At 39.0% G+C, this 17447-nt stretch overlaps 1 protein-coding gene across 17 annotated transcripts in view; it reads right to left on the bottom strand.

The window, feature by feature from the left end:
* The window catches only part of RPAP2 (RNA polymerase II associated protein 2), a 129538-nt gene that overhangs the window by 11984 nt on the left and 100107 nt on the right, over positions 1–17447 (bottom strand). For 2 of the 17 annotated variants that reach the window (XM_086391143.1, XM_086391151.1), the window contains one exon: positions 4092–4142. The exons of 11 other annotated variants lie outside the window; for them this stretch is intronic. The gene's annotated coding sequence lies outside the window, so the exon portion shown is untranslated. Of the gene's footprint in view, positions 1–4091; positions 4143–13572; positions 14040–17447 lie in introns of those variants that run through there. 4 more of the 17 variants (XM_086391140.1, XM_086391149.1, XR_015160493.1 and 1 more) reach the window with 2 other exon arrangements.

Raw genomic sequence — 17447 nt, 5'->3', positions numbered from 1 at the left:
CAAATTACAGGAGATAGTGGAGGGCAGAGGAGCCTGGCATGCTGCAGTTCATGAGGTCACAAGGAATTGGACATGACTTAGCGACTGAAAAACAACACTCATCAAAAAGCTCACAGTCCTTGTCTGCTCTCTGCCCACGCCAGTTCAACATCATCTCTTGTCAATGCTCATCTCACTCTGTGCTCCAGACCTACTGAAATACTAGCAGTTTCTGCATGCTTTATACATGCTGTTTGCTCTGCCTCAAATGCCTTCGACCCCTCCTTTCCGATGCTAACTCTTTTTCATTCTTTCAGTCTCAGCTTGTCTGTCACCTGGTTCTCCAAGGCTGGGGAGCTCACACTTCTCCTGGGTAGGGGGCTGTTTCCCCTCGTCTCTTACAGGATGTTCTTGGACTTCTTGTTTGGGAAATTCACTCCACCCCCCGCATAGTTAGTCTCCCAGTTAGTGTGACCGACACCCCTCCTCCTCCAGCTCCAGGCATGGGTTTGATTTGTTGTTCAGTCACTCATTTGTGTCCGTCTCTTTGCAACCGCACGGACTGCAGCATGTCAGGCTTCTGTGTCCTTCACTGTCTACTGGAGTTTGCTCAAACTCATGTCCATTGAGTCGATGATGCTATCCAACCATCTCATCCTCTGCCACCCCCTTCTCCTCCTGCCCTCAGTCTTTCCCAACATCAGGGCCTTTTCCAGTGAGTTGACTCTTCACACCAGGTGGCCAAAGTATTGAAACTTCAGCTTCAGCATCAGTCCTTGCAATGAATATTCAGGGTTGATTTCCTTTAGGATGGATTGGTTTGATCTCCGTGTAGTCCAGGGGACTCTTGAGTCTTATCCAGTAGCACAGTTTGAAAGCGTCAGTTCTTCTGCGATCAGCCTTCTTTATGGTCCAACTCTCACATCTGTACTTGACTACCAGAAAAACCATAGATTTGACTAGATGGACCTTTGTTGGCAAAGTGATATCTCTGCTTTTTAATATGCTGTCTAGATTGGTCATAGCTTTTCTTCCAGGGAGCAAGCATCTTTTAATTTCATGGCTGTAATCACTGGCCACAATGATTGGGGAGCCCAAGGAAATAAAAGTCTGTCATTGTTTCCATTTTTCCCCCATATATTTGCCATGAAGTGATGGGACCAGATCCTATGATCTTCATTTTTTGAATGTTGAGTTTGAAGCTAGCTTTTTCACTCTACTCTTTTACCTTCATCAAGAGGCTCTTTAGTTCCTCTTTATTTTCTGCGATTAGGGTGGTGTCATCTGCCTATCTGAGGTTACTGATATTTCTCCCAGCTGTCTTGATTCCAGCTTGTGCTTCATCCAGCCTGGCATTTCACATGATGTACTCTGCATGGGTGACAGTATACAGCCTTGACTATTTAATTCAATCAGCAGATCTCATTCTGATACTGTAATCAACTCAGGAATGGGGGTACAGTGTACTCCGAAACAAAGAATCAGTGAGAAACTATAAATTTTGAGAGTTACCAGAAGAGTCACCTTTTCTAGGTAACTGAATGAGGAAAGATATAGGTATTCAGCCTGGCTATGAGCAACCTAGAGTTTAATAGTGAAGAGGCTTAAGGGTCTGGGTGGAATACAGTAAAGGGGACTCTACCTCTATCATTAAAAATAGGACATTTTGGTCCCCATATATACTGTTTGTTTACTTTCAACTTTTTCAGAACCTTGAGCAAGAAAGAAGGGTGCTATTCATAGAGGACTTCTTGGAGCCCCAGTGTATTCTTTGCAGACATTCATACAAACACATATATACAAATTATCTTGGAGTCATTTTAATGTATCATATTTTGCATCATATTTTCCTACTTAAAAAAGTCCAAATTAACTTTTAAATCTATCTTACAAATATTTTCCCAGATACCTTATTTCTCTGTGGCTTTTGTTTATGGCGTGAAAGTTGTAAACATTTATATAGTTAAAATGATCTTATATCTTTTTTAGTCTCCAGGTTTCCAGTCTTTGTTAGAAATGTCCCCCCATCTTCAGTTTTTAATGTAGTCTCCAAAGTTTTCTTGAAATATATTGTTTTCACTCTTTTACTGCTCTTTACTTCTGTATTTTTAAAATCTGTGTGGAATTTTTTTCTTTTTAATAATGTATAAGATTAGTCCCTTTGTACTTTCTCCCATATGGAAAACCAGTTGTACTAGCATCATTTATTAAATAGTCCATTCTCTTCCTACCAAACTGAATTTCCATATATATCATGTGTTAACTTTTTATTTTTTTGGTCTTGCCACATAGCTTGTGGGATCTTAGTTCCCTGACCAGGGATTGATTCGTGGCCCTCAGCAATGAAAGCACAGAGTCCTAACCACTGGAGTGCCAGGGAATTACAATGTTAACTTTTCATAAATATTGCTATTGATTGTGGATTTTCTTTTTCTTTTTAATTGAACTGTTTTTCTATTTCTGTTTGACTCTATAATATGTTCTGGTAAGGCAAGACTCTTTAACTGTTCTTCTTTTTTACAGTTTTCTTGGCTATTTTCAGTCATTCTTCACATAAATTTGAAGCTGATTTTATAAAATTCCATTGACTATGTTGTTTGTATTCTGATTGGAACTTTTGACATATATATTAATAATTTGAGGAAACTAGTAGGTCTATACAAGAATACAGTACAATTTTCCATTGTCTAGATCTTGTTTTGTATATTCAAATACATTACTTCATTTAAGTCCTGTATCTTTCTTATTATATAGATCTCTAAGTGTGTTATATGTGTATATGTGTGTATATATATATATATATATATATATTTTTTTTTTTTTTTGCAGACAACATGTACTATTTTATTGGACCTCAAAAGCTTTAAATACAGAAATAGGGAGGGCTGGGCAAAGGGGCAGATGTGGACACACTGGCATTATTTTGATTGCTTAAATGTAATGCTTTCCTTATTTCCTTTTCTACTGTTTTCCAATATAATAAAATTATTTTATTATTAAAATTATTACATTAATAAAATTTAATGTTTATTTTATACCCAGCACCCTACCAAAGAAGGAGAAGGCAATGACACACCACTCCAGTACTCTTGCCTGGAAAATCCCATGGATGGAGGAGCCTGGTAGGCTGCAGTCCATGGGGTCGAGAAGAGTTGGACATGACTGCGTGACTTCACTTTCACTTTCATGCACTGGAGAAGGAAATGGCAACCCACTCCAGTGTTCTTGCCTGGAGAATCCCAGGAACGGTGGGGGGGGAGCCTGGTGGGCTGCCATCTATGGAGTCGCACAGAGTCGGACACGACTGAAGAGACTTAGCAGCAGCAGCAGCTACCAAAGAATGTAAGATTACTTAGTGAGATTGGGGAAGATGTGGGAATTAAACATGTTGGGGGCTATGAAGCACAGGGCTAGCTTGGCCTGGAGCCTCAGGGTGTCAGGAGAGAAAGAAGACCAAGGACAAGAAGAAGAACTGATGGTGTGTTTAGGGCACTGGGTTATGTTTACTTCTACTGCGAGCAGTGCTGAGTAACAGAGACCTGAAAAACAGTGGGTTAAACAGAATAACATTTATTTCTGTCTTATATTAAAAAAAAGTCTATTGTAGGCAGTTCAGGCTCTATAGTACTCAGGAATCCAGACTGCTTCTAGCTTTACATTCTGCTGTCCTTCAGATGTGGCCCTCATCATTATGGTCTAAGATGAACTCCAGGCATCTAATCCATGTTCCAAGCAGGAGGATGAGGGATAGGGAGGAAGAGACAAAGGGCACATCCAGGGTGTATCTTAAAGAAATTTCCCAGAAGCTGCCCAACAACAATTCTGCTTATCCTGTTGGCTGGAACTAAGTTATATGTGGTCGTCTGCCTCCAAGAGATGTTGGGGAATATTTTTATTCAAGAGGAAAATTCTAAAGATTAAAAAGATTTATCCAAGTCAAGATTCTAAGGATTCCAGGATGAAGTCTGAGCTCAGAAACAGCTATCACTTACCCTGTCAGCTGCTGGAGACAGCCCTGGCTGCCCAGCAATACTGGGAATCCTGCTCGTCTAACATCCATTTTGATTTAAAATCTTTTGTGTTTGAGATAGATTTTTCTCTGTTGACAATGGGCTGGGTTTTGCCTGTTCAATAGGTGTGGAACTCCTGGCTTGTGGTAAATCCTGATTGGAAAACAATATAAACACGTTTCCTGGTAAATGTATAAATATATATAGATGTTGGTTGGTCCCCTCCCCTCCACCAACACACACCATGGAAGCAATTTGTAGCGATTTAGACATGCTCAGCATCTGGCTCTCATAAAAGGTCTTGAGTGAGTCATGATTTTGTGCCAACAGAGGGGGTTTGTCTTGCTTGTGGAGAGAATTGTGTTTACCTCCTATTCGGCCCGTGAACCTCTCTATTGCTTTATGATGATCAGTCTGATTTGTGTGCAGAGACTGGTGAGATAAGAATTCGGGAAAGGAGAGCAAGAATAAGAGGAGGCTCCAGACAGCTATATACTCAAGGCAAAACTACAAGCTTTAGGGGGCTTGCTGTTTCTGCTTTTGAGGAACCAGCAAAAAAAAAAAAAAGCAGTGGAAAGAGCCTCATTTTGTGAGTTAGGAGATGACCTCTACTTCTAAGTAGGCTTCTCAATCTTTGGAGTCTCAGTTTGTTCATCGGACAAGTGGGACCAGTAATGGCTGCCCTGTCCAGTTGAGAGAGAGAGAAAAGGGCAGCTCTTGCTTGAGTTGTGGAGAAAGCATCTGAAATATGCCATCTCATTTAATGCCCAAGACGGTCCCATGAGGGAGGTGGCATTAAACCATTCTTCAGCTGAAGCAACTGAGACATGGAGAGGCTAAGTGGTTTGTCCAAGGTCACAGATGTGTTGTAACTCAAACCCACATCTGTCTGGCTCCAAATTCTGTGTTCTTTTTATTACTTAATGCTGACACTTAAGTCACAGGACACATCCCAGTCTCCCCCTGGGGAGGGGAAAAGCTCAAAGTTGCTTCCCTGCTCCGAGGCCCGAAGTATCCCTGTGTCTTGTCATTACAGAAGTTCCAGCCAAGCCAAGTTCTGTTTCCTCAGGACTCTGCTCTTTGCTGTGGGAGCAGGTGGGTTGTTAATCTGATAAACGGCTTCCTGCTAAGGTGGGAAGGCGAGCTAAAGAGCTGCTGAATTGCCCTCCAGAGTTGTAGGTTTGACACTCCAGTTGCTTTGGCCCATGAAATTGCTCTAGGACTGTGATATGAAAGGATGAGAGCTTTGGGGTCAGTCAACTCTGGGTAGGAGTCCTGGCTCTGAGTCTTGCTAACAGTGTGACCTTAAGTTGTCTGCCCTTCAGTTTCCTCATCAGTAAAATACGGATATGAGCTCACTAAAGGGTGGACATTGTGCCTATTAAATGAGCTAATGTGGGAAATGTGCTTGGCACCTTGTGCTGTGCATTGTAAAAGGCAGCTGAGCAGACCTCCACGAGAGCTATTTAGGCACTGAGTTGTTTTTGGGTCCCCTCTAGCTTAGACTATATAGGATAACTTAGTTGTTATCTGAGGCATTTATAGAGTGTTAGGTGTGCCATACCTGCCAGGGACAGTAAATGTACCAGGGACCTGTTCCAGCTCCCAGCCTGCTGACTCACAGGTCACCCTGATGTCATCAGTGAGTACTCTGGGCCTTTCCTGGGAGGCAGTAAGAAGGGTGCCTGGGTCCAGGCATGGAACTTGACAAAGGGCTCATTGGCTGTTTGCTTGGTAGGAAGCCTAAGGTACAGCTGTCCTGGGGATTGTGTCAGGTGTAGGCATAGAGTTCATCCTTCTGGGCTTTCCAAATACTCCATGATTCAACCCCTTCCCATCCCACTGTACACTTCTATCCTGCTTGTTCCTCGACAGTCAACACTTCCACGAAGCTGGCAACTCATGAGTCTCCAAACACACAGAAACTCAGTCCCACTTCATTGGTTTGTCTGCAGTTGGATCCCTATGTTTTTACTTCTTAGCCATAGCTAGATCATCTCTAAAGCCCAGCGCTCATCTGCCTCCTCCAGAAAGCTTTCCTTAACTTCTACAGTGCATGCTGACCTTTCTCCTTGTGGATCTCCTATTTTAGTGACTATGCATTAATTATGTCATTCATTAATTCATTCAATGCATTGGCAAGTCTTACCCATTGTATACGAAAAATACTTCCTAAATTCATTTAGTTCTGTCCATCTCTACTGCTTCCACCCCAGTCATCTCTTGCTTGAATTATTAAATATCCTTGTAACTGGTCTCCTTGCTCTTGCTCTTTGTTGTTGTTCAGTCACTTAGTTGTGTCTGACTCCTTGCAATCCCATGGACCGCAGCATGCCAGGCTTCCCTGTTCTTTACTATCTCCTACAGTTTGCTCAAACTCTTGTTCATCAAATCGATGATGCCATCCAACCATCTCATCCTCTGTTGTCCCCTTCTCCTTCTGCCCTCAATTTTTTCCAGCATCAGGGTCTTTTCCAATGAGTCAGTCTTCGCATCAGGTGGACAAAATATTGGAGCTTCAGCTTCAGCATTGGTCCTTCCAATGAATACTCAGGGTTGATTTCCTTTGGGATTGACTGGTTTGATTTCCTTTCATTCCAAGGGACTCTCATCTCCTTTCATCTCCAAGGGACTTTTGCTCTGCTTCTCTCCAGCTTTTTCATACTCTGTGGAACATCCAGCAAACTTTTGTATAGATATATTAGCCCCTGTCATTCTTTTGCTTGCAGTCTTCTAGTATCTTCCCAAACTCACCACAGCCCAGAAGGCTCTGCTAATCTGGCATTTGAGTGTTTTCCCAGCCTCTTCTCATCCTCTCATTTCTCTTGCTCATTCTGCTTCAGGCCCCTCAACCTTCTCTCTGTTCCCCCCAAAAGGCCAAACCACTACCACTGCCTTGGGTCCTTTTCTCTTTCTGGGTCTTCTGCCTAGTATGTTTTCAGTTCCTCAATGCCTGCTTCCTTCTCATTTCAGCATTCTTTTCAGCTGTGGCCTTCTTAGTGAGATTTTCCCGGAACACTCTATCTAAATTAGTTCCTGCTCTCTTCAAGTCACACTTTATTTCATTACACTATTTCTTTTATATCATTCACATTTTATGAACTTAACCTGTTTTCTTTATATTGTCTGCTTCTTTCCAGTATAGAGAAAGACAATACCCCTCTTTTTCACCACTGTAACCTCAGAGTTTAGAATAGCTTAACATGTACAAAACTAAAATATAGTTTAAAAAATTATATGGGTATTAAATATCATCTTTGTGTGAAGCACTGATAATCAGTAAGTACTTCCATTGATTAGAGATATGAATGCCTATTCTTAAAACAGAGTTTCTCAAAGGTAGTCCACAAACTCTGGTGATCTGTCAAGGAGTTTGCAATTGATTTGATGGTTTTAGAGGAAAAACTGATGGGGCAATTCTGTTCACATACACTTAACTAATTTAAAATGTAAGATCAGTTAAAATTTCCATAGAATTTTTATTTGTTGCTGTTGTTCAGTCACTAAGTCATGTCCAACCTTTTGTTACTCCATGGACTGCAGCATGCCAGGCTCCTCTGTCCTCCATTGTCTCCCTGAATTTGTTCAAATTCATGTCCATTGGGTCAGTGATACTATCTAACCATCTCATCCTCTGCCATCCACTTCTCCTGCCCTCAATCTTTCCCAGCTTCAGAGTTTTTTCCAATGAGTTGGCTGTTTGCCTCAGGTGGCCAAAGTATAGGAGCTTCAGCGTCAGTCCTTCCAATGAATATTCAGAGTTGATTTCCTTTAGGATTGACTGGTTTGATCTCCCTGCTGTCGAAGGGACTCTCAAGTGTCTTCTCCATTATCACAATTCAAGAGCATCAATTCTTCAGTGCTCCACCTTGTTTTTGGTCCAGTTTTCACATGTGTACTTGACTACTGGAAAATCCACAGCTTTGACTATACAGACCTTTGTCAGCAAAGTGATGTCTCTGCTTTTAATATGCTGTCTAGGTTTGTCATAGCTTTCCTTCCAAGAAGCAAGCATCTTTTAATTCATGGCTGCAGTCACTGTCCGCAGTGATTGGGGAGCCCAAGAGAATAAAATCTATCATGGCTTCCACTTTTTCCCCTTCTATTTGCTGTGAAGTGATGGGAACAGATGCCATCATTTTAATGTATAGTTTTTTAATGTGTAGTCTTTTGAATGTTGACTTTAAACCAGCCTTTTCACTTTCCTCTTTCACTGTCATCAGGAGGCTCTTTAGTTCCTCTTTGCTTTCTGCCATTAGAGAGGTAATCTGCATATCTGAGGTTATTGATATTTTCCCAGAAATCTGGATTCCAGCTTGTGGTTCATCCAGACTGGCACCTGGCACTGCATAGAAGTTAAGCAGGGTGACAATATACAGCCTTGTTGTACTCCTTTCCAAATTTTGTACCACTCAGTTTTTCCATATCCAGTTCTAACTGTTGCTTCTTGACCCACATACAAGTTTCTCAGGAGACAGGTAAGGTGGTCTAGTATTCCCATCTCTTGAATTTTCCACAGTTTGTTGTGATCTACACAAGTCAAAGGCTTTAGCATAGTCAGTGAAGCAGAAGTAGATGTTTTTCTGGAACTCCCATGCTTTTTCCATGATCCAATAAATATTGGCAATTTGATCTGTGGTTCCTCTGCCTTTTCTAAACCCAGCTTGAACATCTGGAAGTTCTTGGTTCATGTACTGGTGTTGAAGCCTAGCTTGAAGGATTTTGAGCATAACCTTATTAGAATGTGAAGTGAGCAGGAAGTTCTGTTACCGTCTTTTTTTTTTTTTTGCCAGTAAACAACTTAGTCTTTTATTTGCCCAAGGCCAGCTGTTGCAGGCACTGAGGCCCCAGGATTTCCAGAAGGGATGGAGGGGTGGGGGTGCACCATCCTGCCTCCCAGGTGCTGCCTGCCCCATCCTGCTTCCTGCAGGAGTGGGAGAGTAGATGAACTGCACACTTGTGTCATCAAGTATCTCAATTTTATGTGTCGGTTGCTTGGTCGTGTTTGACTCTGTGACCCCATGGACTGTAGCCGGCAAGGTTCCTCTGTCCAAGGGATTCTCCAGGCAAGAGTACTAGAGTGGGGTTGCCATGTTCCCTTCTTAATAATTGTTTCTTTTTATTCACTGCAAGGACTGCATTGGTAGATAATTTCAGTTATCAACTATAGATTATTTGCGATAATGTGTTTCATGTCAGGATAGTGTTAAAATTCTTAATTGTAAAAACCTGTATTTTTACTGTTACTATTGTGTTGCATTAAATTTGTCATGATACAAAAGTAGTTCATTGAACAGTAAAATTAATGATGAAATAGTGCAATACAAAATAACTCTGTAAGTGTAAATGTTGAATAGGGCTACAGTTTGAATATATACCATGAATCTTTATGAGCTAGGGGACAAAATAATTTATAGGACTGTTGACTTGGCATCATAGCTGAAAATGAGAAGTTCAAATAAGAAATATAGTGCTGTTTGAAAAGTGGACTTTATTGGATTTTATTGTAATGATCCCTAAGGGTATTGTTTCTTGTGATATGCTGTCCTATGGTGGCACAAAGCCATAAAACTTTGACATCTTTTTTTTTCTTTTTTTTGGCAGTTCACTTGGCTTGTGGGACTCAGTTACCCACCCAGGGACTGATCCTGGGCAATGGCAGTGAAAGTCCAGAATCCTAACAACTAGGTACCAGGGAACGCCCCACAATTTTAAAACAAAGTATGGCTACCTCTCTATTAAATCAAATGGTATTTTCCAGAGTAAGTGTAGGAAACTGATTAATTTTGTCAGTAAAGGTAGAGAGGAGACCAGAACTACAAAAATATTGTTCAAAATTGTACTTCTTAGAGCAAAATCATACAAGTTACATTGCCAAGACGACACTTGAATAACCAGCTTAAGCTTAGATAATGGTAAGTGTTGTGTTTGGAGAAAAAGCAGTATAAGCTTTGGGAACAGTTCTTTTTATCAGGAGATCCTTCTCAAAGTTAGTAAAGAAAATGACTATGACTCACACTTTGACTGTCCAGTGAAAAGCTGGAAACAGTTTTTATCCTTCTCACTGTTTTGGGATAATTATTAATTAAAAAACTATTGTGTCTTGTTTATAATTTTAAAAATTAAAGTGAATTTCTAGCTAACTGTGGTAGATTTAACTCATGTTTACTTTCCACTACTTCCTCAAAATTGTTAGTAAATGGATTTTTAAAAAAGGATAAGTGTACTTCTGCTTTAATCTATCATGGAGTAACAGGGATCACATTTACCCTGCCACTGTAAACAACCAGAAACTGCACAAAATGTATGCAACACCTGTTTTCTGATGTTGGACTAGAAGTAGTACAGGATTGTGATTCCTGAGGGAAGAGAGACAAATGAAGTGAGCTCTGTCGTCACCTAGGCTTTTACCTAGAGGTACATTCTGGATCATGGAGCAGGGTCTGGCGGGGGTCGCAAGTGTAGCACAGTGGTCTCACTGACTGGTGGGGACAGAGATTGGAGGTCAGGGAGGTTGACGTAGCTAAAAATTGTGAGGAAGAATTCCATGCAAGAGACAGTTATGCAGAAAAAGAGCTCCAGAAATGTTAAATCTTTTCTGAATACCAAGAAATAATACTAAGAAACAATGGTGAAAACCTTTCTAAATTTGATAAATATGCTAAGACAGTGATCTAAGAAGCTTGGTGAACCCCAAGCAGGATAAAACTGCAAACCCTGAAACTCACACTGAACCCCATCATAATCAAGTTGCTGAAAACCAATGATAGAGAAATCTTAAAAGCAGCTAGAGGGAAGAAAGACAGTATGCACAGAAAACCAAAGGTAAGGATCACTGTAGACTAAAGCTATGCAAGCCAGAGACAACAGAATGGCATCTTTAAGGTGCTAAAGAAAATGATAGCCTGGAAATATGTGAAAGCATTCTTCAAAAGTGAAGGCAAGGGAATTCCCTGGTGGCCCAGCAGTTATGACTCAGTGCTTTTGCTGCCGGGGCCCAAGTTCAATCCTTGGTTGGGCAACTAACATCCTACAGACTACATGGTCTGGCCAATAAAAACCCCAAACAAACAACAAGAAAAACAAAACTGAAGGCAAAACAATAGTTTTTTTTCTAACAAATAAAGTTGAAATAATTTATAAGTTATTCAGGCAGAAGGAAAAAATCAGGTGGAAATGTGGATCTACACAAAGGAATGAAGAGTACTTGAAATGGCATAAATGTGAGTACATATAAAAGACTATCTTCCTTCTCATTAAAATTTTTATTTAAAATACAATTGACTATTTAAAGCAAAAATTATATGCATGCCAGGGTTTAGATGATATATAGAAGTGAAATGTATGACAATAGTAGCACAGATGGAAGGGATGAGATGATAGTTATAAAGTTTATTATTAGGTTTTTACGTTATATTTCAAGTGATATTATTTGAAGGTGCAATGTGATAGATAAAATATGCATATTTTAAACCCTAGAGCATTCACTTAAAAAAAAAAAAGCAAAAACAAAACCCCAAACCAAAAAGGAAAAGCAGAGAACTATAGCTGATAAGGGAGAGGGCAATGGCACTCCACTCCAGTACTGTTGCCCGGAAAATCCCATGGATGGAGGAGCCTGGTAGGCTGCGGTCCATGGGGTCGCTAAGAGTCAGACACGACTGAGTGACTTCACTTTCACTTTTCACTCATTGGAGAAGGAAATGTCAACCCACTCCAGTGTTCTTGCCTGGAGAATCCCATGGGCAGAGAAGCCTGGTAGGCTGCAGTCCATGGGGTCACACAGAGTCGGACACGACTGAAGCGACTTAGCAGCAGCATAGCTGATAAATCAGTATTGGAGATAAATTGGAGTGCTAAAAACACTTAATATAAAATTAGGCAGGCAAAAAGGGAAAACAAAAAATAAAAAACAAATATGAAGATGATATACTTAAACCCAACCATATTAATTATTATCAAATATAAAGGTCTAAATACCCCAATTATAAGGCAGAGATAGACTTTTATCCAGTTAGGATAAAAAAACAAAACCCGACTGTGCTCTGTCTAGAGGGAATCTATCTTAAATATAAATACACAGGTAGATTAAAAGTAAAAGGATGGAAGTTATACCATGCAAACACCAATCAGAAAAAAGCTAGCATGACTATATTAATAGCAAAGGATATCTTAGAACAAGAAATTTCATATGGAATAAAGAAGGTCATTTCATAGTAGTTGAGAGTACAGTTCATCAGGAGGACATAACAGTTCTAAATGTGTGTACATCCAATAACAAAGCTTCAAAATACATGCAACAAAAACTGATAAAGAAATTAACAAACCGACTGTTATTGTTAGAGGTTTCAACATTCCTCCTTTAGTAAATAATAGGATAAACTGGCAATATCAGTAGGGATTTGGATGATGATGATAATACTATCAACCAACATGACCCAACTGACATTTACAGAACACTCTACTCAACAACAGCATTAGGCATGTTATGAATTAGAAAACAAGTCTCAATAAACGTAAAACATTACAATCATACAGAGTATGTTTTCTAATAAGAATGGAATTTAAAAGTATTAACAAAGAAATTTGGTACAAAAAAAAAAAGCATATCTTTAAATAATGTAAGGATCAAATTAGAAATCACAAAAGAAATTTTAAAATACTTTGAATAAAGATGAAGAAACTTTTCAGAATTCATGGGATACAGCTTAGTAGATATGTATAGCTTAGAAAAGAAGAAAGTTCTCCAATCAGTGATTGAGGCTTTCACCTTAAGAAATTAGGAGAAAAGAAGCAATTTGAGTCCAAAGGAAGTGGAAGGAAGGAAATAATAAAAGTCAGAAAACAGAAAAAGAAAGGAAATTAATGAAATAAAAAATTTAGGTTTTTTTAAATCAATAAAGTTGCAACATTACATAGAATGATCAAGAAAAAAGACAAATTTCCAGTATCTATAAGAAAAAGAGAAAACACTACTAAAACCCTGTTAATTAAGGAGATAATAAAAAGATATTATGAATAACTGTGCAAATATGTTTGACAGCTTAGATGAAATGGAAAAATTCCTTGGAAGACAGTTTTCCAATACTGACTCAAGAAGAAACATTTCCGAATATCCATGTATCAATGAAAGTGATTAAATTCCTATTAAGAAATGTTTTCACAAAGAAAACTCCTAGGCCCAGATGGTATTATTGGTGAATTCTGCCAAAAATTTAAGAGCTAATACCAATCCTTTAGCCCTGAAGAACTTTCAGAAAATAGAATTGGATAGTATACTTTCCAGTTCATTTTATGAGACTGATATTAAACCAGACAAAGAAAAAAATTATAAAGCAATGTCCCTTAGGAACAGGCAAAAATCTTTAACAAACTATTAAACAGCAATATATTATTAATAAAAGGTAAATATGTCATGATTCAGTAGGACTTATCCCAGGGATGCAAGGTTTTTAAGTATCAATAAGTATAATTTACATTAGCAGAAATAAAGAAAAAATATCTTTTAGATATGCATGAAAGCCTTTTGGCAAAACTCAACATCCATTATGAAAATCTTACAGTAAACTGAATACCATGGAACTTCTTCAACTTGATAAAGGTTTTCCATGAAAACCTACATTTTATTCTTAATAGTGAAAGACTATTTTCCCTCTAAGATCTAAGGATGAATGCTCTCACCACTGTCATTCTTTTTTTTTTTAATAGTCTATTTGTTTTTGGTTGAGCTGGGTCTTCATTGCTGCACGTGGCGCTTCCGCTAGCTGTGGAGCAAGGGCCGCTCTTTATTGTGGTGTACGGTTCTCACTGTGGTGGCTTCTCTTGTGAAGCACAGGCCCTAGGACACTGGCTGCAGTGGTTGCAGCCTGCAGCTTCAGCAGTTGTGGTTCTCTGGCTTAGCTGCTCCATGGCATATGAAATCTTCCCAGACCAGGGATTGAACCGGTGTCCCCTGCACTGGCGGGCAAATTCTTATCTACTGTACTGCCTGGCAAGTCCACCACTGCTCTTTTTTTTCACCACTTACTTTTTAATATTGTTGTGAAGATCCTATCCAGGGTGATAAGGCAAGACATAGAGATTGGCAAAGAAGAAATACTATTATTTACAGATGACATGGTTAACTCTGTAGAAAATTCTGATTCTATAGAAAAGCTGCTAGAACTAATGTAAAATTCACAAGATACAAGGTCAATATATAAAAATTATTTTTCTTTATACCAGCAATGAATAATTGGAGACGAAAACTTTAAAATACCACTTATCATAACATAAGGCTTCCCTGGTGGCTCAGGTGGAAAAGAATCCACTTGTGAGAGACATGGGTTGGGAAGATGTCCTGGAGAAGGGAATGGCAACCCACTCCTGGATTCTTGCATGGGAAATCGCATGTACAGAGCAGCCTGCCAGGCTACAGTCTGTGGGGTCACAAAGAGTCGGACAGGAGTGAGCGACTAACGCTACAGTAACATAAAAAATACTTGGGTAGGGGTGAATACTCAGGTGGGGTGGTTGTGTGCATGTGGGGGTGGGGTATATGGGAACTCACTGTGCTTGGATTTTGCCATGAATCTAAAACTGCTCTAAAAACTAAAGTTTATTATTTCAAAAAAACACATGAAATATTCAGGGACACATTTTCCAAGATTTATGTGAGACTTGTATACTAAAAATTACAAAACACTGCTAAGATAAAGTAAAGGAGACCTAAATAAATGGAGAGGTATGACATGTTCATGAATCTGAAGACTTAATATTTCTGAGACATCCATTTCTCCAAACTGACCTGTAAATTCAATGCAATCATAATCAAGCTGATTCTAAAATTTCTAGTGTAATGCAAAAGTGCTAAAATGGCCAAAACAATTTTGAAAAGAACAGAGAAGGAAGTCTTACACTACTTAATTTGAAGACATACTATAAAGTTACAGTTATCAAGACATTCTTGGTACTGGCATAAAGACAGATTATATGGGTCAATAGAAGATAATGAGAGTTGTTAACAGACCCAAACATGTATAGTAAATTGACTTTTTTTTAAAAGATGGCTCTTTTTTCTTTCTTTTTTTAAAAAGATTATTTATTTATTTATGGCTGCGCTAGGACTTCGTTGCTGCACATGGGCTTTCTTCAGTTGCTGTGAGCAGGGGCTACTCTTTGTGGTGTGCGGGCTTCTTGTGTGGTGTAGCAACTAGTTGCGGAGTACTGGTTCTAGGTACGTGGGCTAGTTGTTGTGGAGTACAGGCTCTAGGTGTGCGGGCTTGAGTTGTTGCAGCACTCGGGCTCAGCAGTTGTGCTGCATGGGTTAGTTGCTTTGTGGCATGTGGAATCTTCCCGGACCAGGGATTGAACCTGTGTCCTCTGCATTGGCACCAGTGGTCCACTGGACCACCAGGAAGTTCTGTAGTCAGTGATTTTTGACAAAGTGTCTGAGGTATTTCAGTGGGGAAAAGGAAAATCTTTTCAAGAAATGACGCTGTATCAACTGGATAGCTATATGGAAACAACCTTATCCCTAACCTTCCACCATGCACAAAAAGTAACAGAAATGTAAAGAAAGTAAAGCTTAAATTATAAAGCTTTTATATAGAAGAAAACTTAAGAGAAAATATTTCACAACTCTGGAGTAGGCAAATATTTCTTCAGTAGGATACAAAAACCACAAATGAAAATTTAAAGAATTTACCAAAATTTAAAGAACCTAGGTGAACTAGCCCAAGTAAGAAGCAAATGTACTTACAGAGGTGATGAAAGGAATGCCTCAGATAACTGTGCAGCAGAACTAGAGGCATCCTGTGCAGATTGGAACAGAAAGGCTCTGGGAAAGCTGAGTTCAAGGGATGGATAGACTTCTGATGTGTTTAAATAGGAGTGGAGATGAACAGGGTGGAGAGTTTGGTAATGGATTAGTGAAAGATGCATAAAAACTAAGAAAACTAAGACAAGTATTAATTCTAGTTACTAGTTGTAAAAGGAGGAATGAGAAACCATAGTGCATGGCCTGCCTGTAATAGCATTATAGGTGATAAAAATGTAAACACTGAATATTACTCTAATTAGAAATGATATTGAAAGGATGGAAGAGGGAAAATGTGGAGTGTCAGGTATGTGGTGGTTTCTAGTAGTGGTACAAGACTTACATCCTCATCTTCTATAAGCATGTTAGTTATCCAGAGTGGGAAGGCAGGGAAGGGAATGCAGAAGGTGGCTGTTTTTCATAATGTCTTGTAGAATATTTTGAGTTTCTTGAACTATGCATATGAACATGATTTGAAGCCTCATACTGCCACTTACTAATTGTGTGACTTTGATCGCTTAACCTCTCTGTGCCTCAGTTACATCTTTTGTTGAAAATTAGTGTAATACTTGTGCTTTCCTCAGAAAGTTGTTTTAGAGTGAACTAATTTAATCTATGCAAAGTACTTGGGATAGTGTTTGGTACAAAGTAAGTGCTGTGAATTTTGTACAGCCTTTACTTTGAAAAGTATTACAATAAAAACAAAAATTGTGCTGAATCTTAAAAGCTTTTACCTGATGTTGTGGCCTCTGTGTATTTACCTAATATTGCTGATCTCTGTATCTTTACGTCCTGTTAAATAAATAACCCTGTGAGGAATGTATTTTTATTATTTTCCATTTTCAAATAAGCTGAGGCTCAGAGAAGTTAACCACCTACCCATGATCAACGAGCTAGTTATTACCAATAGCCCCAGTGTTAGGATTTCAACTGGGCCAACCTGGCCACAAATCCCAGCCTTTTCCCATTTGCCTTCCAGGCTCACAGTTTACGGAATGTTTCACAACCCAAGGTAGGCCACAAGTTTCTGTGGGGGAGTGAGGGAGTGAACAGAGTACAGTCCTACATACCTCACAGAGAAACTGCACAGGGCATCATGGAACACACTCAGTGAGTAATCACAGATGGGGAGGCCTGGTCCATGGTGAGTGCTCAATAATATATGTTAAATGAATGCATGAGTGTGTAGGATTCTGAAGCCCTGGGTAGATTTCTTTTTTCTTAATATATATATTTCATTGAAGTATAGTTGACTTACAGTGTTTCAGGTACACAGCAAGGTGATTCAGGTATACATATACACATATATTATTTTTGAAATTATTTTCCATTATAGGCTATTACAAGATACTGACTATAGTTCCCAATGCTATACACAGCATATGTTGCATATCTATTTTTTAATTATAAATCTAGCATTCTATTCATATTAAGTCAAACAAATGAAATAAAAATGTCATAAAGTTTTTAGTTAGGCAAAAATGCATATATTTTCTAAAATATATATTATACATATTACATATATATATATAAGCTTTTCTACTATGTTTGATAAGGAACAAGAAGAAAAAAAAAGATGGAGAAATTGGAAAACATAAACTAAATGAATTGGGAGCACTGAATATGAAATAGAAAAAGTGAAACAAACTAGATAAAAGTAA

This window comes from Bos grunniens, chromosome 3 (genome assembly GCF_055505025.1).
Source record: "Bos grunniens cultivar Pamir isolate PY7600 chromosome 3, Bosgru_T2T1.0, whole genome shotgun sequence".
Lineage (NCBI taxonomy): Eukaryota > Metazoa > Chordata > Mammalia > Artiodactyla > Bovidae > Bos > Bos grunniens.
The sequence above is the reverse complement of the archived record's forward strand: the minus strand, read 5'-3'. Positions and strand labels throughout refer to the sequence as shown.